Source organism: Pleuronectes platessa, chromosome 2, assembly GCF_947347685.1.
Source record: "Pleuronectes platessa chromosome 2, fPlePla1.1, whole genome shotgun sequence".
Lineage (NCBI taxonomy): Eukaryota > Metazoa > Chordata > Actinopteri > Pleuronectiformes > Pleuronectidae > Pleuronectes > Pleuronectes platessa.
In genome coordinates, this window is record NC_070627.1 from 25,386,362 (window position 1) to 25,412,927 (window position 26,566).

The 26,566-nt window shown below is 42.0% G+C and overlaps 1 protein-coding gene across 2 annotated transcripts in view; it reads right to left on the minus strand.

The window, feature by feature from the left end:
- Positions 1-23,179, minus strand: part of LOC128454100 (band 4.1-like protein 1) — a 76,716-nt gene extending 53,537 nt beyond the window's left edge. For both annotated transcript variants that reach the window (XM_053437321.1, XM_053437317.1), the window contains exon 1: positions 22,843-23,179. The gene's annotated coding sequence lies outside the window, so the exon portion shown is untranslated. The remainder of the gene's footprint in view (positions 1-22,842) is intronic.
- Positions 23,180-26,566: the final 3,387 nt, after the last annotated feature.

Sequence of the window (26,566 nt, forward strand, 5' to 3'; positions counted from 1 at the left end):
ACACTAGGTTAATACATATTATGTAAATGCCACTCCATTAAACAGGCTTCACTTGTATTAGTGATCTGCAGTTCTAGTGTTAAACATGTTGTTATGAACCATTCACAATCACTAACTCAGCACAGCTGGCCTTTCTTTCTGGACAAACCCATTGTTTACCCAGTCACCAGAGCGGACTCTGAAACACACAGACACACACGTTTCATTCTGTTGTGAAGCTAGCTAACAGAATCCATGCTACTCAGCTACAGATTATTATATTTTCCATCCACAGACGCCATCGTAGCTGGAAATATTATTGCTCGTCAATATCCTGTCAAGGCCAGATCTAATGTAAGTGTGCAGCTCTCAATAAGAGAGGAGTGCTTCTCCCTTTTTAAGATATGTGATCCATTAAATGCATAATGATTCACTGAAAATCACTTTGGGAGGGCAAAAAGCACAAGGAGAAATGTATTAGGTTTGGGGATTTCTTTTGGCTTTTATAGTGAATTGTAAATTATATATAAAAAAAAGAAACAAAAATAATGTGCTAAACAAAAAAATGAGCTGAACTTGACAAATGCACTTCTTTTTTTCAACCATATTCAGTTTGCATGACAAAAACAATGGTTAACAAGGCAACGGTTTAAGCTTTTAATGGAATGCAACTTTTTGCAGGCAGGCAGGCAGAGAAATAAAGGTCTTAGTGAAGTGTTTGCGAAAACCCTCAGGTTATAGAAGGTTTTGTTTAAAGCAGGTTTTACAATGAATCTAAGGTGTTAATGAGTTCAATATTTCGAAATATCACATTGTAAATTAATTTGTAGTAACATATAATTAAATTGCGGCTCTTGTTTCAAATTATATTATAATTAGTACTAATTATTATGAGACTTTAGTGCAACAGCTTAAAGTCGTTTTGAGCCATATTTATAATAACAGGGCATCAAATGAGGATGTGACAACAATGCGAGAGGGGTCGATCATAACAATTAACCTGCAGAGAATTATCATCTCAACCTGCAGCTCCTCTCAGCTTGAGTTAGTTTCAGCTTATCATCTCATGTTGTGCAGCCCTCAACTTTCCTTCTTTATTTTAAAAGCCCAATCTCCACTACCTGCTCAGCACCAAACAGCAGACTGACACACTTGGAGAGCAGCTGGTGAACACAGGAGCATTTAGCAGCTGGGGAGCCTCATATCTATCTTAATGGAGTTGGTAAAAAAAAGCATACCAGTGACTAAATATGTGCTTAACATTCACTACATCTCCAAATTATTATTTTCCTCTGTAATTAAATGCATGTATATACACAACTGTTCGCTAACCAGTTTGCCACATCAACTTAAACTGGTTCATGTACTGTATATGCATGTCAGTGGTCACTTTGTGTGTTTTCATGTGAAGCACATGCATGACATTTCTTTACTATAAAGCAGTGTGAGCTTCTTGTATGAAAGGTGCTAAATAAATAAAGGCATAATGTGTTGGTATTAATGCAATGGTTTATTTGTTGGTTTATTATAACACTAAGAATATCATTATCCATCCAATTCACTATCTATACCGCTTATTCTTCGAGGGTCACCGGGGGAGCTGGTGCCAATAATCCATTCATTTCAAGTTTAGGGGTTCTCTTCCATGAAGACTCAAATATTGACTTTGGTTTGTCAAGGTGGTTCTTTGCAGATTGTACAATAATAGGAACCGCTAAATTGTGAGAACGAAAACAACACATACAAAGAAATTGCAAACCAGCTACTTAAAATTCCCAAGAGTCATTGAAAAAACTGAACAAGCTTTTTAACTTGTAGCTTGAGGGAAAGAAAAACAATGAAAACTTTTTCTTGCATAAATGTACAACATTAAAGAGCCTATGTCTAAAACATACAGGGCCTCGGCCACAGTCTGCTGAAGCCTGAAATCCCACGATGTTCAATTAGGTTGACCTGGTGGGTGGTTGTCTCTAATGCACCATAAACCATGCCCTCGGCAAAATTTGAGCCCGACATCTTCCTCTGTGTGTGAGTGTGTGTGTGTGTGTGTGTGTGTGTGTGTGTGTGTGTTTGTGTGTGTGTGTGTGTGTGTATGTGTGTGAGTGCATGGAAAGAACGGGCCAACACACGGTTTGAAACCTCAGTGACCCTAATGGATCAATAGCAGAAAGCTTCACACATAATCTCCTGTTTAACATGCATGTCCTGAGCAGCAGATATAATTGGAACCTTAAGTAAAAACCTGCCAGTTATAAAATCAGTCTGTGCTAAACAAAAGGCTGACCTGGAACCTGAGTGGATGAATACACGAGGAGGGAAGGAGGGTCTGAGCACCGCAAGCACACTATCCATAACTCCATAAATTATCTGCAAGAATTCTCAGCGGCAGAAGGAGCTACTTATCATGTGATGCGACTTGTTGATGCTCAAGTCCCTTATGCGTGCACTGATGTTCCACACTCATGCTGATGTCTGTCCCTGTTTATTAGGAGCTATCAGAGGATGCGCCGATCACCGGCTCCTTAGCTGGTTATGATTCCCCTCCCTATTCCTGCGTGCACCCTGCTGAATAATGTATCCTTCAACTAAAATAAACGTATGTGTCTTATGGAGAGTCATCCTGTGACACTTTGAAACAGTACTGTGGGATGAAATGAATCCAATGGCAGTCAAAGTGTTTATTTTTCCCCCCATCTCCATCAAAACTCTGAGTCTGTCATCAAACGACAGCCATATAAAAAATGCCAGAGTTCAGTGATATTTTTAGAGGATGCAACACGTGTTAAATGTAGCAGCCACCTCTCGAATGCATGTTTGCAATGAGGTCTCTCATATACTTGAAGCAACATAGAAAGCCTCCAATGCAGGCCCTTCTTAGAAGTCACCATCTTGTTAGTCAGTCATTCATAAGTAGTAATAAACAGATATGCAGGTGTATTTCAAAAGGACAGCAAATGTTAAATGTTATAAAGGTCGTTGATGCAGGGTTTTCACAACTGTACGGGGTCAAGTGAGGCAAAGCAAAGACAGAATGACAAAGAATCCCGAAGCCTATTCTTAATGGTGGCTTGAAACTGATGTAGCATCACTCATTGATTTACTAGCCATCAACAAAACCATGAATTTACTTATAAATCTTTAATAATTGGTGTCATCTCAAAAACAAGTATTTTGATGCTACTAACGTTTTGGGATAGCCAAGAATGAAGAAGAACAAGAAACTTAAAGATAAATACTACTACTTGACTTGAACTCACGCGGTCAAGTGTTTCACAAGAGACATGTGGCTGTGGAACTGATTCCCCACCATGGATGCCAAAAGTGACAGCTGCTGGTATTCAGATGTGCCACAACCCCACACCATGCTGATTTTCTGTTCTCACAATGGTGTCACGAGAGAGGAATAATCTGAATGTGTAGACTGTATCTGATACGTGCAGCCTTTCAAAGCAAACACAAATATCACTAAGCTCGTTAGAAAAACCGGTCTGAGCTTCAAGGCATCGTCAGCAGCAACAGATGAGATTAATTTGCGACGACTGACTCAGCAGTTAACCAGTCAGAGGTGCGGATCACGATTTAGACATCACTTCTCTCCAGGCTCCATCTGCACCGGATGTTTTCCACATAAATTAACTGAAAAACAATGCAAGGCTACAACAAGCAGACTTCAAATTGAACATGCGGCCTTGATACTTTGGAGTTCAAATCAACAGTTTTCATTAATAATGCAGCAGTAGGTCAGTAGACATCTCCGTCAGCCCAGGGCGCCAGCAAACAAAAGCCGATTGTAAATCGCCTGGACATAGTGGGTCTGGCACGGTGAGAAGAGGCAGCAGCACACCAAAACAAAAACGCCTTTCAATTCTCTCCTTCCTCCTTTCCACTGGATGGCTGGCAGCCGGCCCACTTGAAATAGGAGAGGCTGAATCCGCTGACCCAGCACTCTGCATGTAAATGGTTATCTGTCCTGTCAGCCTCGTCCGTGGAGAGGATTGACCGCTGGTACACACTCTCTCTGTCTCCTACACGTACACAATAGCACACACTCCTAAGCGGACAAAGCGATGTTCGATAGTGGGTCCTTGAGTATTAGCCGTGTACATCATTAGGCCTGGCAGAGAGAAATGCAAACATAATCACCTAAGTGGAAGTTTTTTCCCCAAACAATGTTTTAGCCAGACTTTCCTCCAGGCGCCGTCTGCCCCACTGATGAAACAGAAGCGCAGGTGCATGACTGTTCTATAAATGAAGCACAGACCAACACAACCCTTTGCAAATTCAACTGGTCTTTGCATTTAAATTATGCTTTCTTCTCACACAGTTGACGAATATCAACCTCCAGCCTAATCCTAGCACTTGTGAACAATTAACACATAATTACACCCTGATATGTTGTTATTCCAATTGCTTTTATTGCAGATGGCCGACCAGAGGAAGTATTATGATGTGGCATAAAGGAATATTTAACCAGCAGGCAGTTTGTCAGTCTGTCAAACCGCCTCAGTCCAACTCAAAGAAGGTCCAGGCCTCTGGAGAACAGTGTGAGCTCTGCTAGTTTTTGTGTCACATCACATGATGCTCTGACATTCTGGTTCCAGATTGATTGTGTTTTCCAGTTAAACAAGAATCTGAAGTAAACAATAAAACCGTGTTGTGTAGTAACCAGAATTCCGATACGACTCAGATAACAAAGTGGGAAAAGCTCAATGATATATTGACTTTCACTTCCTATGGCACAAAAAGTGCTCTGTAAGTGTAAGTTTCAATTCAAAGTCACTTTCAGAAGCCTCGGACTGAACATGTGCAGACGGAAACACTTAAACAAGAGATCAGTCAGAATCTGACAGAGGACAACAATAATACAAAAATCGAGAATGTAATCAATAGCTGTTAATCTAATTCTGAGCGAAATATCAATTCAAAATTAATTAAGACACAAAGAAGAATTTAACAAGAGACAAAAAATACACAAAGCCTGCTAAAATACCTGAGGAATGAAAATGTTGAATTGAAGATTTGTCAAGGGTAACAGTCACCTCATCCTATATTAATTTATTCACTCGAACATTATCATCAACAACTGCTTAAATTGAATTCAGTGCACAGGCACTTAAATAGCCGAGACACAGATGATGCTAGTTACCGAAATGCTTTGCACCGGAATTAATTGAAAACCCTACAGATCCCCTGTAGGAATACAACTCATGCATTTTACTCAAGAATGTAGGTCCTCAGTGGAAATGGATTAACATATTCAAATGCACTTGTTATCAGTCATCTTTCAATTAAAAAGACAATAAAGCTCAGTCGCTGATATTTTAAGAATAGAAGACCAAACAATGTGTGTGACACAAGTTTTGGCATGCAATGTTTAAATACTGTCCTTTTTGGAACTTATTTAAACATCCAGTATTCGTTGCATTAACTTAATATTGTGTTTCTGGCTAATTAATAAATGTCCAATGTGAAATTTTCACTTTCTGTCCCACTAACAACTCTTAGGATATACACAGCTGGTTCCACAGATCTGAGACCATTTTCTAACACGGCTACATAGACATACAGTAACTGTACAAAGGATTAAGACACTCAAAGTTGAGTGACGACACTCCCTTTTAAAAAAGCACAAGTTCTACTCAGAAAACATTTGTTGGTTTATTTAACTACCGGGTGGGTAGCTTCGACCTGAGGTCTCTTGGTTCCAGAGACCAGGGCGCTGCTGCAGGACTATTTGTATCTTGTCAGTGAAGCTTGTTCTGACACTGTCTGAATGTTTGGGGTCACTGACGTGCTGAATCAATTTGAAACTGATCAAGCACTTGAGCAATGGTATTGCTTGATCATTATCATTTAGAATGTAATCATCTTCATTGCCTTAAACCTTTGCACAGTACCATATGTGTATATATAAATAAAGCTGTATTGTATTATTTGACAGCATGTTGGGTGTGTGGGTTGCTGTTTTTTCAGGCCTAGGGTCACATCCCAGCCATGTCAGTCTGGTGTTGGTCTGAGTCTGTGTGGGTTTCATCTGGTTGCCCTGGTCTCCTCCCACACCATGAGTCCTACATGCTTGAAATTAATAATAATGCTACCATTTCTATTGGCTCAGGCCTTGAATTGGATTTCCTCCCCTGGCTGAATGGCAGAATGTTCGGCCTCTGCTGCTGGGAAGTTGGGGTGGCTCAAATACAGAGGACGAATTTCACCCACAAGTGTCTAAAAGTAAACTTTTCCAACTCACAAATAAGATCAGCAATCAGCCCTCAGCTAATTCTGACCCAAATAAACAACTCTGACACATACAAGCCGCTGACAATTGGAAGCAGTTTAACATTTTCACTAGAAGCTTGCAAGCCGCTGGCTGTTTGCGGAGGTATTGTAATAACCTTGAGAAGATGGCTAAATTGAGCTTCTATCAAATAAGTATGAAGGATGACTCAGTGGCAGACACCTGTGATTGATGCGGCGTGATAAAAAGGCCTCGCTAGACATCTGACATTGATCTTCGCTCAGCTTCCTGCTCTCGACTTGGGCTGAGGTCTCTTCAGCTGTGTAAACAGAAGAGATGTCTAATAACCTGTTGCCCTGTTTAATCAATGCACCCTCCACGTCTGGCCAGGATGCCCACATCACATCAACAGGAGAAATCATGGGAAGAAGGTTGGCAGGCTGACCTGAAGTGCGATTCGGCCCAGAGAGAGCTCAGAGTGGAAATGCAGTAAAGAGGGACGAGCGCCAAGAGACAAAACAGACCAGGAGTGGTTGAATGAAGTATCCTTAAAATTAGTGCAACTGGCATGGCTGCTCAACACAGAGAAAGTGTCCAGTGTTGTGGTTGTTTTTTAGGAGCCAAATCTTTTATTTAATCTTTTAGTGCTGAGTCATTCCTTTGACGTCTCGATTTCCAGATTTATTTAGTCTCAGTTCAATATGTTTAAATTCAGTTACACAACAAAGGCCAGAATCCAATAATGGACAAACATCTTGTCAGCATTCATCAATAAAAGTTTAAGCCTTAAAAATGTAAAATGTAGGCTTGATTAAGAGTCAATTAAGTTTGTTTTTTAATATGAAAGTGCTTTAAGTGCAAATTAAAGGTTATATTGGAAATCTATTTCCAATTAATACAATTTTGAACCAAAATGGGGAAACCAAGGAAAAGAGGCTATATGTGAGAAAACAAATGTCCAGGTCAGCTGCTTCAGATATTTTCCTGCCAGCCCCCCATTAAAACTTCCAGATAACATCCGAGTGAGCCCATGTGAGTCTGCATCAGGTAAATGTCCAGAAAGATTCACAGCGAACAAATGGGCATGTTGAAGACGTTTCTAACACGTGGCTGAGGCAAAATGAAAATAAAACAAGAAGATTACAAATGTCTCTGGATGCAAAAGAGAAGCCATGGAAGACTAAGACAAGATGTTAACATGGAAAGCCATCGAGATTCAAGAGCTGTTGGTGATAAGAACCAGTGCTGGTAGTGATGGGCTGTAAACCATAAGTGAGCTAAATGTGTATGTCATGTCCTGTCACCTGCATCCTTATTCTGTTCATTTCCAGGTTAGGGGTTACTGTAAACACACTTACTGTTGCTGTGAATAAGTAAGACCCGGACAATGTCCTACTGCATTCTTCATGAGTAAAAGTCATGTCTGACAACTTAAGACTGACTGACATCTATTTGTCTGCTTGCAATTTCCATGCTAGGAGTTGGGTGGATCAAGAAAAACAGGCACAATCCTATTAATCCACTGCAGGGCAGGAAGGTACAATAAGATGGTGTAACTGAAGGGCCAGCAGTCAAAGCACAAACAATGAAAAATAATGTGACATTTATAATGTGTCATGTATTAGTTTGTTAAAAGTTCACATTTCCGTAGTTTTCTTCTGAGGCTCATCTATTTGACCCAGCCTCTGTTATTTGGTATTCAAGGATAACTGAACTTCTCTGTGCTCAGACACTATCGCCTCACTGTCTGTCTGCTCTCATGGTTTACACTCTAATGGGTCAAATACTTATAATATGGAGTGTGACAACACAAAGTACAAATGGTACACTTGTGTGTTAGGGACACTTGCAGTGTGTCAGCATTCATCAAAGTGAAGTTTCTCTAAAAAGCTGGCGGAGATTATGAATCAACACACAAAGGATAGAAGATGTTGAACCAATAACATGTCATGAGAACTTGGGAGGTTATACATCCTGAAAGACTGAAAAGTATCAGATTAACAAGAAAAGTCAGCTTTTTATGGCAAGAGATTTAAGAGATTAATAACGAGCCAATCTTTTGCTTCATGCATAGATTAGTCTGCATGTCGTCACTCTATAGCCAGTATGGGAAATGTTTGACACTTAAATTATAAAAACTAAACTTGTACGTTCTTGCACTTGTACTAACTATACCAGAATTTAAATTTAGAATCAGTAAAGAAATGGTTATTAGTCTAAAATGGAGGCAAATGTTCTTTCAACTAATCTAAAAAATTTGGAGAACAATAATCTTTGATACACACACACGTTGCAACTTTCTGAACTTCTGACGGAATAATTTCATGGATATGATAATATGAATTAGATAAATAGCTCGTACTTCATTCTGTGCTGATCATCGCTCAAAGGCAAAAACAGAACAAATCCGCACTAACGAAATGCTGCTGTTTCCCCTCTTATCACTAATCATGTGAATGACAACATTTAATGTGCTGCAGCCCGTGTACTCTCCATCCCCACATATTAAATATTCACACAGGCAACAAACCCACACTGGACAGGAGTCGTTGAAAAATGGATAATCACCCTGAACCATAAAATATGCACAGGCCGAAAGTGTAGTAAGCATGAATTATGAATGTGGGCGTGATAAACACTGATAAGGGAACAAATGATGTACATAAAGTCTACACAGAGAGGTGGATGCCCAGCGGAGCTCATTCGTCTTCCACGATCCTGCAGTGCACGGTGCTGGCCAGTGATGTGTCCCAACCACAATATTTCATATTCCATTGGTTTACCAGTTGAATAATTCAAATGAAATGATGTTGCCCTGTTGGCTGAGACCATGGCTATGTGGCAATTGTGATAACCAGCCAAAGGCTACAGTAAGGCCCTCGAAACAGAGCTGCAAATATTTTCCACTGACACAAAGCAATAACAAAACTCACACATACTGGGGGAAAAAACAGATTTGCAACAGAAGAATATTTCAGTCCATTGACTATTTGAGGCTCAATCTGCATGAACAGGCAGCACTAGGGCGGGGCGGGCGCGGCTGTAGCCTTACCAAGAATTACACAGCTCTATTGAAGCCAAACAAGTAAATTAGACGCTTGACAAACAAAACCCAGTCTCATTTACTTTAGCTCTGCTGCCGCGCCTCTAATTCCCCAGTTAACTCAATCCAGTAACGCCCCCTTCTATGCACTTGAGTCACTTAAGGCGAGTTCACATTGCTCATGTTTACTTTAAGTCCCTACAATCAATATTTTTCATATCATTAATGGATCACTCTATTATTTGTCAAGTGGAAAGGGTAGCCCATAGTAGAAGAACCAGCTGAGGATTATCACCAGACTCCACTTCCCCTTCAGCTCTACAGAGCTTTCCAGCTTCTCTCTGAGAAGGCAGGCTGCTGTTTCAGTAAAAAAATATCTCATAAACCGGTATGTCACATGTTTAGGAACAGAAAATGAGCTAAGATACACAACTGAAAGACACACACAAACATGCTTGTTTTGGTGTTACAGCAGAGTGATGAAAATGCATCGTCACCAACTTGTCAAGGTCGACCAGAATCTACAAGAAAGTGGAGGAAGAGAAGTATGACAGCAGGAGACCACCGATGGCATGCTGCAGTAGATCCTCTGGTGTTGCCAATAAATTATTTAGCCCCCATGTTGTCCCAGTGAGGAAAAAGCTCTGGCACCGCCTACTGTGTGTCTGCATGTCAGCAGTGAGTCACACATCTCTTCCTGCTGCCGATGCATTTGACGAATGATCACGCTAAATGATTTGAAATAATGGATTTTGCACTTAGGCTCAAAGAAACATTTCAAGGCCAATTTTGCAATGACAGCTCTAGAGCATGGGAGGCAAACTAAAACTGCATCAAAAAGACAAAGAATGATTAAGATTGTCATAACCTAACACAAACAAGGGACAGTGGGCCTCAAATTGTTTCGTTGTTTTTCAATTTTTAACTTGAGCGTGACGTTCGGCGAACTGTGGCTGTATATCTCCCTGAGTCATCTGGTGAGACATCAACCGTATCAACACCATCTCCACCCTCCACCTGCTCTGCTGTCAGCTCCAGTGTCTCTTTCTTGGATCTTTTGCTACTTCATTAGTATCTCTACCTCACGTTATCATTTATTTTTCCCTGATTTTGGTAATCTGGGACGAATCCCATTTCCCAACTACTGTTCTCTCCCTCAGACGGAGATCGGGCCCGGAGCGCAGTCCCAGGCCTTGACTGCGTAATGAGCTGCTGTCTCAGTAAATTAAGAGCTAAATGGACACAGGTTGAAGTGTTGTAAATTGAATGAAATGCGTACAGCAAATTTGCATGTCCTTTTACGTTAGTCTATCTGACCTAAAGTGGAACTGTTGAATGAGATGTATTAAATCTATGACAAAATGGAGCACTTCACACTGACTGCAGTTGTGAGGGTCGGTGAAAGGGGATCATGTGTGGAGGCTGGTCAGAAGCAGGTGGAACAGTTTCCTGGAGGGAAGGGAGCTCATAGCTGGACTAGAGTTACAGGGGTGTAGCTTTATTAATCCTTACGCCATCGCCACAGGCAGCAGGCAGCACTAGTAGGACATGGGGTTGGAGGGAGGGGAAGTAAAGCACCCAATTCAAGATGTTTGTGGCTGGACTGAGGCAACTCTGCTGCGAATACACCTGGCGTCCACACTAGTCTGGTTTTTTTGAACCGCTAAAATGTATAATCAATTTTAAGTGTTGCTGACTATGCTGTCATTGCTAACAGCTGCTGTAAAGTTAAATTCTGCATTTTACAATGACACAACTGTTGTTATAGTGATGTAGGCGAGATATTATTCAAGTAATCTGTGACAATTCCTGGGTCCAGCAGGACGCTAAAGTCTTCACCTGTCCAGAGTACATGAGTGGTCACATGATGTGCGTTTTCAGACATGTTAATATGGACTGGGATTAAAACGGATACAGAAGAAATAGCCTTTAAAACATAGCAGTGTGGATGTAGCCTGAATGTGCTACTGATGGTCAGCTTGATGCTCATTGTCTGGAGTAGTGTCTATTTCCAGGCGACAGTCCAGTCTGACAACTGAATGTGAAATATAAATTTTGGTTATTCAAACACGGATCTCTAAACAGTGGGTCTTCCTGATGAAATCCATCTTTGTTTCACCCAGAATCATGAGAACATTTCTCTTAATGCAGAGAAGTCAAATGCCAACACTTCAAATTAAGAGGGATTGTCACAAGTGAGAAATGGTCCCCTGAACATGAAATATTTCAAAACTTGATGTAATAAATATGGATTTAAGGTGGAGTGTGAGGTATGAAGTGATGACACAAAGCAGCACAGGGAAGTGACTAATTTTGATTCCGCCCTGCTCCACCCATCAACGAGGGCTACATTGGTTAATAGGCTCATTCGACTGTAGTCACAGCAAGAGCATATCAATCACACTGAAATGTCCAATGTGTCATTGAGACAGTGTTGGAGTTATCTAATTTGCTTTGTTGTTTACCTGTTTGGGAATTCAGATGGCATATGAGATATTGAACCTCACATTTAGGGCTGATAGCAGCAATGCTGTTCAGCCAATTAATATATTCATAAAAGAATATCAGCATGCTAAATATCAGGCCAAAGCCTACAGCTAGTTGAGCTTAGCACAAACAGTGGAAACAGGTGGAAACTGCTAAACTGGCTTTGTCCAACAGTAACAAAATCTGCTTATCATCGATACATAGCCATCCATACGTCAATCCATCCAGTATCAATACAGCTACCCTTTCGAAGTGTGCACCAAAAATGTCAGCCAAATTTGCCAAAAATGTTATTATTAATGTTCATTCCCATCCAGTTCTATTTATGTGGATAAAACAAGTTGAGCCCATCAAGATAAGCAGTAGGTGGCACAATTATCTACAGTTAGGCATTAACCATTGCAAAAGACAGCACAGCTATAACTCAAGTCTCAATTCAGGGGCTGCATCCTTCGGATTGCCTGCTGTAATATCTTGTCTCTGCAATTGAGCGAAAGCAGGGAGAAATAATTGTGGCTGCGTTGTTGTGAAAAGACGGTTTAGCTGCAGGCCAGTCTGGCCATGAAAATAATCCGTGAAACAGCCAGAGGCTAAAATAGGGCTGCTGTTATGACACGGTTCATAAGCAAATACCTGAGTAATGGTGAGCGGTGATGACTCAGGTGTAGAGGAAAAATTCCATTCTGGTCTCAGGCTAAACAGTGAGTGACCAGAAGCCCTTCTCCATCCTTGCAGTATATTCTCTGTAAACACACATTAGCCTGGGCTGCCTTTGTAATGTGTGAAATACTAAAACACATTATAGGAAAATGCCAAATTCAATGAAACAGTTACACATTTTACAGCCTTCTATTTCTTTGGCTACATTTCACAGCTAATTTATAGCCTTTGTGTCGAATTAAAGGGTAGAGTGTGAAGATAAGCTGGTTAAAAAAAAAAATGCACTTCCGTCTGCTACCAAGGAACAACAAAAATACATATATCTCAGAAATGTTGGGACGGTGCTCCATTTCACTCCCACATTTTCCTATCTGTTACACAACATGTGCAAATGTACAAGGTAAATGTTTATGGTGAGAGCCTCCCACTCTCTGCTGAGGAATAAACAAGAGCTGAGACAGTGGCTTAAATAATTTTCAGGCTTTCTATTGCACACCAATTTCCAATTCGTGCACAGAAATTAGTTCCAACAATGGCCTTGTCTCCTGTTGGAGGTTTGTACAAAATCTCCTTTCCTGCACAGTTCATCTTTACAGAACTTTTTCAGCATCCACTGCTGTGACTTCGAATTTAGTTTTTCCCTGTGTATGAAAAACAAAAAGCTGAGGGTGTGGCATGATTTCCATACAGTCAATAAATCTGTATCATTACTACACTCCGACTTTTGGAGAATTCAATTAGGCTTTTTCTTTTCCTTTTCCCTGCTGATTTAATCTGGACAATTGGATCAAATTAATCCCTTTTTTTATTATACACCATCATACTTATTATAAGATATAATCCTATATGCATTTAAATGATACAATACAGCATATTCCACATCTACTCATAAAGAAGGTCAGTATTATTGTTTCTCTACCACATTGCTAGTGTAACTTAAAACAAACTTGCAAAGGAGTTATGAAAAGTTCTGTTATCTACTTTTGCATTAAAGTGTTTTGCATTTACATAACTTACAGTAGAGGTGACTTTTTCTATCTAATTATTCCACATAAATTATTCATGTGACAATGTTGCAGACCTTTATCTTAGACCCACATACACAAGCATATGGAACAAACTTCTATTTAATCTTTTTTTTCCAAATTGGAATTCACAAATTTCCTCTCATATTGGTATATCAATTTTGAAAAGGAACATTTATTTTATGTTGGCAAGTAGCCAGATTTCAACACATGAATCGAACACACACAGATGGTGAGTAGGTCCTCAGGTCACCCTGTTCACAGTCTAACCTGTGATATTTCTCAAGAATACAGAACATAGCAGTAGCAGAGCAGCTACACATGATGTAGCACATGCACATGGAATGGAAACATAGTATAACATAGAACTGAATCATATATATCACCTGCCCTATTGTCAACAATATTAGGTTGGATATTGTTTGGGATTTATCAGATACAGGTGCCAAATAGATACTTTTAAAGCTATTCCGTTGCCAGAACTGATACTTGTCTCTTTTAAAAAAGCACAAAACAACAGCTGGCAATGGAGAGAGGCTTTTTATTGCTAAGGCAAATTGGACTACTTTCTGTACCCAAGACAAACCAATACCCAATCCAGATATTTGAGTCAGTAATGGACCAATATCTGATATCACTGTCAAATCGGTGCATCCCTACGTCCACTCTATTCTTAAACAAACCAAGCTTGTGTTATTTTCAGGCTTTCATGTGTAGTGAACTCCTAACTTTGACCAATCCAGAACGGGTGGGAGCTGTCGCGTCTGTCCACACCTGAACTCGCCACTGACGGAACTCAGCAGAGGACCCGAGGCAGACGGGAGGAGACTGAAACAGGATTTCACACACATCACGCAGAGAGAGAGAGAGGGAGGCCGTGGGCATCCATCCAGTCCCCAGCTCAACTCGACTGTTTGTACAGAGCCATTCATCTCCTTATTAGGATCAGTGTTGGGGCTGAAAGGAAGCTATTGGAGCTCTCTGTGTTATTGGTGTCAGTGTCAGATGATTTGTAAAGATGCTAAAGAAGGAGCTGAGTATTTGTTTAGGTATAGACAGCGACAGGCACAGAGAAAGAAGGAGGCTGTAAAGGTTTTCAATGCCGCCCAGCCACTTGTCTTTTCAACATTTCTGAGCAGAATCGGTCACTTGCCAAGCACCGCCGCTACTGCTGCGGACAACAGTGTGTCGCTTTTTGAATGGCAGCCCGGAAGCCAACACCAAGCATCTTAATCTGTGGACTGTGGTGTGTTTGGCAGCGCTGACTGCTGCTGGAGTAAAAGTGTCTGTTGAGATTGCAGCATGAAAACTGCAACCAGAGGGACTTCAATCACAGCATGAATTATAAAGGAGCTGCGCATTATCGCTGCCAACCTCAAAACAAAAGACAGAAAAAGTAATCAATGCGTGACAGAGAGGCCATGAATGATCAGGACCAGCCGAGTGAAAAGCTCTTAATAAACTGCGAAACAATTAGAGAAAAAGCCTGTGGCACAAACATCTGACAATCACAGGGGGAGCTGCTGACGGCAAGAGAACGAGTCCGTTACTGAAGAGTTGCCATCCATCCTTCCAACTTCTCTGAGTGCAGGTGAGGGAGAGAAGTGAGAGTGTGCTGGGACGTGACACCGCACACACACACACACGCATGAGTGATCAACCGCAAACACACCAAGGTTTCAGTCACCAGTGGATCAGCCCCCCCCCCAAAATGCAACAGCGATACATTTCTGTTACAAACCGCTGCTGCTATGCTGAACAGCAGGACTGGGATTTGTAGAAGTTTTAGTATTGACAGAAACTGGAGCAGGGTGCACACTGTGACATTGCTGTAGCAACACCAGTGTATGGCTTCAAAGAGACCGGCTGCGGAGGAGAGCACCTGCTCGGATTATAAATCAACAGCCTTATTAATGAGGTGAGGACACAGATTAGCTCACTGAGAAACAAGGCAGTGAGAGGAGCACCAGACCAGCAGATGATTCAGCTACGACCAACATAAATGCAACAGGAAGGTTCCTGGTTTGAAAACCTGTACGACTGGGGTCTTTCTGTTTGTATCCTCATGCAGATAGAGGATAATCTAATTGGAGACTTATAGGTATGAATGCGAGTTAACACGGTTCACTTGGAGGCAATACTGGTGTTGATCCTGTGATACACTGCTAGGCTTTCCAGGGTGTGCCCCGCCTCTCGCCCCAACGTTAGCTTGGATTGGCTCCAGCTCCCCATCCACCCTCAATGGATAGGCAGTATAGATAATGGATGATGTTTATATCTGTACCCTCAAGTGTTATACTTTTTGAATGAAATTCAAGTATTTGTAGGCGGAAAGTATTTTTAGGCGCTGTTATGATTGCATGAAAGTGCAGATGAAAGTGTATATTCGCGCTAACAAACCTCACTATCTGCACTGAGAGTCAAATCCTGAATGAACTGAACTAGTAAGCGATGATGTTTTGAGGTATGGGACTCGTCAACAGATTTTTATATGGTAGATAGACTGCACTTATCCATCTTTATTAGGCCTTTAGTCTAATCGATAATTCCGCTTTACACTTCATGGCACTCATCCATACACACACACTAACTCAAGCACCGACAATGCAACCATTAGGGATGCTGGTTTGAAATGGTTTGAAACCTTTTGCCCAAGGACACTTCAGTATGCAGACTGGAGGTTTAAGGGATTGCATCACAAACCTTCCAAACAACTGGCTTGCACCACTTTCTGAAAAAAGGCCCGAAAGTTTCTCGCACCAAAATGTTTTCTGAGCTGACATAAAAGTATCTAGTGCTCTGAACAACAAGTGAATGCACCATAGAAGATTTTGCTAAAGGGCAGGTTGACCACAGTGGCATAAGGCACCCATCAAAACACCCACACCTATGGTTTTTTATGTGTAACCATACACTTCTAGTGATTTGACACGTGCCATTGTGGTTTGGCCCTTGTCAGTGGATCTGGATATGCGCTGTTATTCTTCAGTGCCTCATCCTCTCTGACTCAACTCTTCAAGTAGCTGCTTTGTCTCCCATTCGCCCCCACAGCACTTTACTAACTGTACTTTAACAACTTCAGCATTTAATGCACTTACAGGATCCCTTAATCTCAGCAAATACCATGATGCAACCATACCTGAACTATCCCTCTAACTGATTATCTATAGAAACAAGGTTTTAGTCTTTATAACCTGATTTTATTTACTATTCATGAAAAAGGAGCACATTTTAAATCTAAAGGTGAAAACGTTTGAAGGTAAAGGCAAAAAATGTTTTATTTATGGTTAAGGTTGGAGGAAATTTATGTAAAGCTGTGTTTCGAACAAATGTTCCAGCCACTTTTAGACACAGGGACTTTTTTCAAGGAGCTAAAAGAAAGTCTTCAGAGATTTATTATTTCCACTAGGGACAAAAGGGATTTCAAAACACCCAAAACGCTAAACATAAAGTAAGGAAACAGATTTTAGGGGCTATTGAAGATATTGACTGTGAGTTGTCTGAGCCCCTTTTTGAGGGGACTTAATTCAGACTCTGGTCCCTGTGGTGGAAAACAGAGTTCCTGCATAGGTTCCTGGTTCCTGGGGAAAGTTCCTGCAGTGGAAACACAGCTGAAGTCAATGTAAGGCCATGGAGACTGCGTGTGTCTGTGTGTGTGTGTGTGTGTCTGTGTGTGTGTGTCTGTGTGTGTGTGTGTGTGTGTGTGTGTGTGTGTGTGTCTGTGTGTGTGTGTGTGTGTGTGTGTGTGTGTGTACGTTTGTGTGTGTGAGTGTGTGTGTGTGTGGCAAGACAAATCAACAAACGAGTTGGTGCAACATCTGATAAGCATGAGCCACACAGTAAACAAACAAGACGTGGGTCACGTGCTTCCACAGATCATAACTGAGAACAGCAAACAAACACACACCTAGAGTGAATGCACAAAGTGTGAACCAATGACTGCGGCTGTGTCTGGATCTGCCTTCCAACCTGTCTGACCAGTTTTGAAGCCAAACGACAGGCCTAAGGGGATTGGGAGTACTTTGTGCATGTTCTCATCAGACCATTGCCAAAAACAAATCTTCATACTAACCACACAGCAGCAGCAGCAGATGTCATCGCTCAACATGCAGCATCACCCTGAAAGGCCAGAGTCAGTTTCATTTTACCTGCAACATGCAGTAAAAATCATTTTGAGCAACTCAATTTATCCTGCAGAAGTACTGTTGTTGTTTTTTTGCTTTTCTGCAAGACCCATCTCTCCAAATCCCATTTTTGTGTCTTATTTTATGTAATTAAAAACAATCTGCAGTAAGATCAACCTTACACACGAATATTTCCTCAATCCACCAGCTTTTTCCAATTTGAGAGACTCTGCCAATTGCACACTGTAATCAACGGGGAAATGGGCACAGATCAACAATGGAATTAGCCTCCTCCACAACTGTTGAACGCAGAGGCTCTAATTAATGCTGCTCAATGCTAAGTGGCCAAAAGAAAACAATAGCTGCTGGCTTGGTTTTTTGGAAGACTGCAGCAGAATAGCAGTATTTCCACAACAGCCTGAAAAGAAGTGTTCTCTTTCCCCACATGAACCAACTTTGCCTGAAATATAGATTCTGCTTTTTCTGTGGGGAGCAAAAAAAGAAAAGAAAGAAGAGTGGCACTATGGGTATCCCTGCATCAGATCAAAGCCAGACAACAACATGATGGGTCTCATCCGTGAGAGTCAAGGGATTTGTTCAAAGAATCCAGAAAGCAAGAGGGAGCGAGGGAGACCAGTGTAGGTATGCAAAGGAGGGAGGAAGAAAGAGAGAACCTGCTGACTCACTGTTATCATGAGGCTGAGGCAAGCCGAGCCGCTGCTCGTGGAAAAAGCTCTGTGACTCCCCTTCGGAAAGGACAAAGTGATGCTTCCCATCATGTGAAAGCTTTACGACTCAAAGTGGGAAGCAGAACAGTGTAATAAAACAGTCTCATGGCAAACGAATGGCTTCTCTTTCTCTCCTCTCACAACCGAGTGCAGACGGAATGATGCAATGTGAGGAAGGCAACAAATCGCCCAAAGCTGTGTGAGTAAAAACCAAAGCTAAAAATAAAGCCCTGATCAGACAGACGGCAACAGGATTGCAACTGGTTTGGGAAGAGATCCTCAGTAGAAGGAGGGAGGTGGACCAGATAACTGTGGACATTGCCGCTGGCAGTGGCCCCACTCACTATTGAAGCAGAGAGGCAATATGATGTTTGAGCCCGCACAGTAACAAGATTTTGACAGGACTGCAGTGGCTGCAGCATCCCTACGAGGCTCAGCACAATTCACACAAAACAAAAGCACATCGGCCACAATGAGAACTGTCGCTGGACTGAGCTGCTGTAATGTTGTGTGATCCTCTTTTGGTCATTCTAAACAAAGCTCATGAAAAGGGAGCGTGTGAAACAGAAGAAGATTAGGTCTCTGTTCATCGGGTAAACAAACATAAAGCTGCAGTGCACTGGGCCACTGGAGAGCGGCGATTACAGCTGTATCAAGCAACAATCAATATCACAGGGCCGCTCGCAAGTGATCAGCTTTCAGGTATGAGGTATGCTGTGTAAACAATCCATTTGGTTTTGGAAAGTTTATATTTAATATGATACATGTGTGGTCCATGACAAACCCTCGGGAAGTCCTTCTCTACTTGTATCATTCAGAAGATAGGTTATATTTTGAACTCTGTGCTGGTTTAAGGGTTTAAGATATCCTTTCCCAACTTGCTCCCCAGCCTCATCCAAGCATCCATCCAGCCACATCTCCCATGTACTTCACAGCCAGTGCTAAAGGCTCCACGTACAGCACCACCTCCCCTGGATACAGCCCAGCAATGAGCCCGGACGACAGCAACGAGGAGAGCATCCCTCGAGCCATGGTGGAGAAGGAGACGCACCTGAAAAAAGCCCTGTCACCACATGGTGTAATCGTGGACTGAGATGAGGGCATTCACCGGGAAGGGAAGATCCGAAAAAAAGAACAACTCAGTTGCATTATGGTAAATGTAAGATCCAGCATATCTGAAGCTGTACTTATAATAGCAGTTAACAGTCAGGATATGTTAGCCATTGTAGTTTGCTCTCTGTGGTGCAGCAGCAAATCAACCCCTCAAAGATTTCAGTCTTGCATCCAGCAAGACCCGTGGTTGCTGGTGGTAAGAGTAGTTGTGTTCTAATACAGTAAAACAGGTTCATGGCATCAGAGGATTGAACCTCAGCTGTGCACAATAGCATCATCATGTGTTTCACCCTTGTAATAAATGATACAGGCCGAACCTGAGGCTAAAGGTAAATCTGAATGGCTACTGGCTTGTATGGCAGTACGATGAAAGCCTTGTGGCCCGCTCAGTAGATCAGACATCATTACCTATTCGCGTTTTTAAACTACATACTTTCCCATTATAGGACATAGCACAACTGGAGAATATCCCAAGTACGATTTAAAAGAGGAAAAAACAACTGACTGTGAAATAAAGGCAAACATAATTTTGTTTAAAAAAGGGTAATGCCTGGGGTAAGGAGATAGGGAATGCATTGTATCAGTGAAAGTCCACATTAGTAAAAAAGTATGTGTGTGTGTGTGTGTTTCTTTGTGTGCGTCATTTTTTGGTGACTCGAGTGGAGTTCAGCAGACCGGAAGAGATGGGACCACGGTCACCAAGCTACGAAAACATGTCGGGTCAAAGAACATTCAGCTCTGACAGCAGCATATGCAGACGCGCACGCAGACACACACACACGCACACACACACACAGTGCCTGTACAACATCAGGGTCACCCGACACATATTTGCATTATTCCATGCCAATGACAAGATACTGTAGCAATACATACAAAATGAACTAAGATGGCCATTTGAAAATATGCTTCTCCTCTGGTCCTGTGTCATGAGGGGAAAGCAACAACTGCTCGGATTTTTCGGCAGAAAAGTCAATAAGAAATGGTGAGTCAACTTGCAAGTACAGGGAGTGATTGGCTCCAATGAGACACAGAGGAGAGGAGGGCTGCTCAGCTTCAATAGAAGCCTCATGCATGCTCATTTGAATTGCAAATGGTGGTAGGCAGCATGCTGGGCTCTGAAATCCCTGCAGCACCCTGGGGCATCAGAATTCACGCACAAACACTAACATATACACGCTACAGCAGCGAGACTTGGTGTTCATAGAGCATAGGCTAGACTACAATGAATGAAGCCGTACAGAATCTTTTACTCTGATTCACTTCAGTGTGTCTGAACTCTGTGGGATGGCAAATTTTTGCCGAAGCACTGATGAGCAAACAGTGGGGGGGAAACTGATGCTCGTGCTGTGATGATGTAATGGCTTCCTGGCTGTTAGGAGGGGGAAGAAGCATCAGGTCATACTCAGCGGGGACGCTCGCTGACACAGCAGGCTCAGGAGTGTGTCCTATGCTGACGACACTGATGCAGCATGACAGCAGGTCTGGCAGCTGAGGCCCACAACGTGTGTCCCCTGGACGAAGAGTGTGACCAAATATCGCGAGCCCACAGATCGAGGGCCAGTACGCTGCAGAGGTGCTGAGCCAATGCTAGCACCTTAACAAACAAATACAAATGTGTCATGGTCGGCTGTTTTAAGAGTCAGACATGTCAGAAGCCATTTTAAGGATAACTCTTTGTAGGACTTTGCTGGAACTCAACAGCACGAACTCCGGAGAATGTTTCGTCTGGACTTTCTCCTAAGTTTGCCTTTCACATCCTCAGGAGACGACACGAGAGAAATTTCCGGACCGTGGTGCAGCATCCAGGAAGCAGGACATAACTGGCGTTTACATTTCGCTGCAGAGATGATGTGTTCTTGTTAGCAGCACATTGCATTAGTGTTTGTATTTATAACCAAAACACTACTAAATCGTGTTGTTTATCCAAATTGACATCTTTGTCTGTGTCGTCTCTTTGCATGGCTTCACTTCTTCAGCCTGAGATTTGTCTCCTTTTTGTGTTTTACAGTATTGCATCTGCCGTGTGTTAGAAACGTAATCAACGCGCCCACTCACTTGCGGCCTCCAGAGGATGTATCCTTGCTGTAGCCAGGAGGGGAGCAAAGGTGAAACCATTTCCATAGATGGACCTTTCTGAGCATGCATGCGAAAAAATATAGGATATATTCTCACATGGGTTAATTCGGACATTATTAGGGGACTTGCTGGAGAAACTCCAGAGAATGTCCTTAACAACTGACTTGAAGCTTTGCGTATTCACATACAGCCCCTCCACAGAATGTCAGGGAAGATTTGGAATTCAATGCATGGCTGACAGAAGATATAGAGACATTTAAGGTTGAAATAAAATTGGGGTAAACTTGATGCACAGCCACAGAGAACAGTCGTAGCAAAGCCTCCTGAAGTTGACTGACACATTGCTCTTCAGTGCTGTATGTAATTCCACAAAACTAATGGAAAGCAGGGAGGGGAGCAAAGGTGAAGCCATTTCCATACATGAACCTGTCTGAGCATGCAGGAGAAAAAACAACAACAGTGCTGCTTCACCTCTCCAGCTAAATAACTCCACAGTCCTCAGCTGAAGTCTGCATTTTCAAAACCTTTACACCGACAGCCTGAGTCACGGTGAGTTTAAAAAAAAAAAACATAACCTACAAATCAACTTGTGTTTTGGACAAAAGCAAAGCTCGACCACTTTGTGCCAGAGGTGCTGCCGGAGAGAGGGTGTGACGATGGCAGCATTGTGCAAGTTCTCATGTTGGTGTGTATCAGTCAGTGGGGCCGTTGCATAATTACAGTGATGGGTGTGTGTGAATACAGTGACTAGGCTAATGGCATCCAGTTTGCCCTGACAGCAGTCTGACACACACCCACACCCACACACACACACCCATAGACACCAAACAGATGATATCTAAAATCACAACTTTGAGGCACCTGGGAATTCCCAGATGAAAGTGTTGCTTGTGTAGAGATAAGATCCTGTTTGTAAGTGCTACAGGCAGAGAGGGAGCAGGAGGAGCGCTGACCGCCTGGCTGCAGGTCTCCAGATCTTTGCTGTCAAACCCTGACTGGAGCCACTGGAGCCACTGGGCCACACAACCACGCCACAACTCGCGCCTGCTCCAGTCCCACAATGTGAGTCCTCCCCCGGTAGAGGTCGGCAAGCAAGAGGGCAAAGTCCGTGCGCGATTTTAAAATGATGGTGTGTTGAAGGGCTGCAGCTCGAACACGTACAAGCTCCGCTCACTGCAGCAGCCAAACGTACAGAGGGAATAATATAAACGCGCCGCAATCAGGGACGAATTATTGCGCGTACAAAAGAGAAATACCTCGACAATTAAAACCCCACATTCAACAAATCGTTGGACACAGTCGATGCTGCGCTTGTTCCGACAGCAGCAAACTGACAGGGGAGGAAGAAAATAGGAATATTTCAACATACCCTCCTGTCAGACAGGCTCGCAGGAGAGGACCATGGATGGTGCGCACCGAGGGGGGGGGGGGGGGGAGGTTAGTCCTGCTCCTGCCGCCGCTCCGTGTTTATTCTCAGGGTTTAAGGGGAAGCGAGTGTGTCGGTGTGTAGAGCCGGCGTAACGCCTAATGACAGAGGGAGGAGGAGGAGGTGAGAGAGACAGAGAGAGGGGGAGAGAGAGAGAGAAAGAGGGAGGGACGCTGTCAGATGCAGGGAGCCAGGAGGAGGAAGACGCACATGCACGCGTACAGTCAGCGTGTTCCGGGGGGGGTGAATGCGTAAAGCCAGACAACAAAACACAAAAGCTGGTGTCAGTACTGCAAAATTTTCCCTGTCCGTCAACAAGTTGTCAACATAAATACACATGCAGGGGAAATGCCGACAAGGTGACACAATCCTTCAGTGTTTCCACAGCAGCTGCATTTGGCCTCATGTGTCAGGGATGGTTGTCATGAAATAAGGCAACAACATGAGATAACACCGTCACCACCATTAATTTTACATTGTTGGTGAGCAGAGTGAAAACACGGCATCTTGAAGGCCAGCTTCCCTCTCTCCTGCTTTTTTAATGCAATATTTAAAGAGCCCTGCAACTACATCAGAGAGGCTGTTATTTCCTCCAGTGTCGTCAGGGTGGCACAATCCCTTTGATTTCATCACTTCAGTCCGGGTCTTTTAACAACACACGGCCCTAGCCCCCCTCACCTCAGCATACAGAGTTGATGGGATTTACTGGCACAAAGGCCAGCGCGCCCTGTGCCGCAGCACGGCTCCAAGCACAAATGACGGGAACTCCTGTGTGGAGAGCAATAATGGGGAGGTATCAGTTCCCCATTGTGCCTGTGAGATAGACAAGGTGGCCTATTATTTTGAAAGGCACGCTGGGTTTGATATAATTAATTCACTGATCAGGGGTTTCTGTTGTTGATTGTGTTAAAACGTGTCAGTGCCTCACAAAAGCGGGGGCTTTATGTGTGATAAAGCTGTACAGTAATTACCCAAAGCCTCTATACAAAACACAAAAGGTCACACAACACTGTTAGCACTGCATGATAAGACAATGTAATTTCATTAGTATGGCAGGCCTATATGTCCAATGAATGGATAACCAGAACTCCTGGGGCCTCAGAGGCTTATTGTGAGTCAGCTACTTTGTGTTTTTGCTAAAATGGAATCAAACGTCACTAGTTTGACAGTGTACCGTGCTGCTTTCCCTGATGGTTAGTGATACCATTTAATGACCATAATTACCGTGGTGATTTGGTTGTTGCTGTAACAGCCTGAATTGCTTTTGCTCTGAACATAGCTAACAACTGTTAGCATCCACTGTCATCCAATTGCATGCATTTAACTAACGCTGATATTTGGTCCAGAGACATGTCAGTGTGTCGTCCGTACTTAACACAAAATGTTATTGACCTTCTCCTCATTACTCTGCTCTGCTTGTACTGTGGTGTTATTTGATATGTCATCAATAATATTTGTATTGATCTTACAAGCATATACTTTGTTAATAATGGCTGTGTTGTTTTTTGTTGAGGAAGCTAAAGCTGTTCTTCCTTCATCAATGTTTGGTGTACATTTGATATAGGGCTGGTGCTTCATATTATTTGTATCGATATGAATGTATTAGTTACATTTATAAAATTCATGAAATTACTTCAGTTCGTGCATCCATACATTTTGAACTGTTTCAATTTTTTTTACAATACCACGAAAATGAAAACCGTGATCATTTTGATCACTATAATCATGATACAAAATGTTCACACCATTTCCTCTTTATAGCAGCTGAAGTGACCAGATTCCAGTGTTGTATTCATAAGCTATATATTGTCTAGAAAGTCAGTAATTGCAAGTTTAACAAACATACCACCAGTGCTGGGCAATGTACAAGGCTATTGTTACTGTAATAAGATTACTTTTCCATTCATGAGTAGAGTAAAGGAATACAACTCCCCATAATGCTTTGTTTAAACTATTTGCAGAAAGTGTGTCTGAAGGTGCTGGCAGGCAGTTAGCCTCTATCAAACCAGTAGAAATATGGCCCCTGATCATTTTATTTATTTATTAGGAACTTGAGCTACAGGATACATTCAGGAATCAGGTAGTTTTGTTCAGAGGTCAATGGTGGACCAGTTTATGGGCCCTCTGGTAAAGCTTGCTGTTAATGATCAGTAAATACTCCAAGTAGCAGCCTGTTGAAATCTAAGGTTAATGATTTTTCTGTTTCTGCCTGTATTAAATAATGAATATTTGATGTGTGGTTGTGGAGGTGTTTTAAAGCACCTTTGAGGAAGCTCCATCGACAAGTAATGCGTAAATTGATAAAAACGTTAAATCAACTTACTCAACACTGAATACAACTCAGTAAAACCAGGGTCAGGTCAGATCCAAGTGACGGAAAACTGTTCTCACTCCAGAGGAGGTGGAAGGAACGTAGCTTCTAATCTACACATGGATGACAAAATGAAGGGAAAACTAACATCCTGGGGCCCAGTCAACCCAACTGCAAATCCATTCAGTGAGCTCTGCTGCACTGAGCTGAAGAATCTGCATTGCACATGGATGGGAAGTATTTATGACATATTTTGTGTCAAAAGTGTTTGGTATTTTTGTAATTTAAAAATGCTATAAAATACTTTCTTTCAGATGTGTACATAAAAATGAATTGGTGTCTCCTCAGTTATTTCCCCAGGCTTATTGAGATCAGAACATTGAGGCTCTGAAAATTGAAGATCCAGAACAAAACAAGACCCAAAAAATTAAGAAACACAAAGTGAGAAATGTGTTGCTTCCCAGCTCTCTATAATTTTATTGCATAAATTTCTACATTTCTTAATAGTTCCTGTTAGATTTTTGTGTTTGTTTTAGTATCATAGGAGTGTTCTAGCTAACTAGTAACGGAAAAGAACTGTAAACTGTTTCAGAGTTGTTGTACAACATTTCTTTATTATGGTTTGGAAACACACACATGTTCTGTGCCTTATTGGAATTAATAACGTTGTGCTGCAAAGCCATGAAACAACAGGTTGTTATTCCAGCCAGCACTGGTGTTTGTTGTAGCTCACAACTTCTAAGTGTGTAACTTAGTGGGGGCTGTTTTATAACTCTGTGCTATTGAACAAGACTGCGTGGGTGCACGCCTCAAGGTCCTTCTCCCTCTTTTGCTAGTCAGAGCGAGATTGGAGCATCGATAGGCAGTAGCCTAAGTGGAGAGACATGAGTAAGAGAACATCATCTTCCTCTGTGAACAAGGAACAAGGATGAGCAAAGTACATACACCATATGTATTTTTAATAGAGATATAGATACACTATATATATATATATATGTATATATATATGTGTATATATGTATATATATATACATATGGTGTATGTACTTTGCTCATCCTTGTTCACGCATTTATTCTGTGTTTTTCGTTGATGTTCAACCTGCAATCTGCACTGACCTGTCCATGTGTGATTCTTTCCCCCCCAGGCAAGTTATAATAAGAAATATATTACATTTTTACCATTTCATCACATTATTCTTATCACTTTAAAGGGCTTATTGAACTGAAAATATACAGCAGGTTTGTTGCTTTGTGGTTGTCAGGGGTCATTTATAGCACTTCTACTTCAAGGATATACGTTAATTGAAGTAGAATTATTCCTGTTTTACTCTGGACAATATAAAAAATGCTCAATGC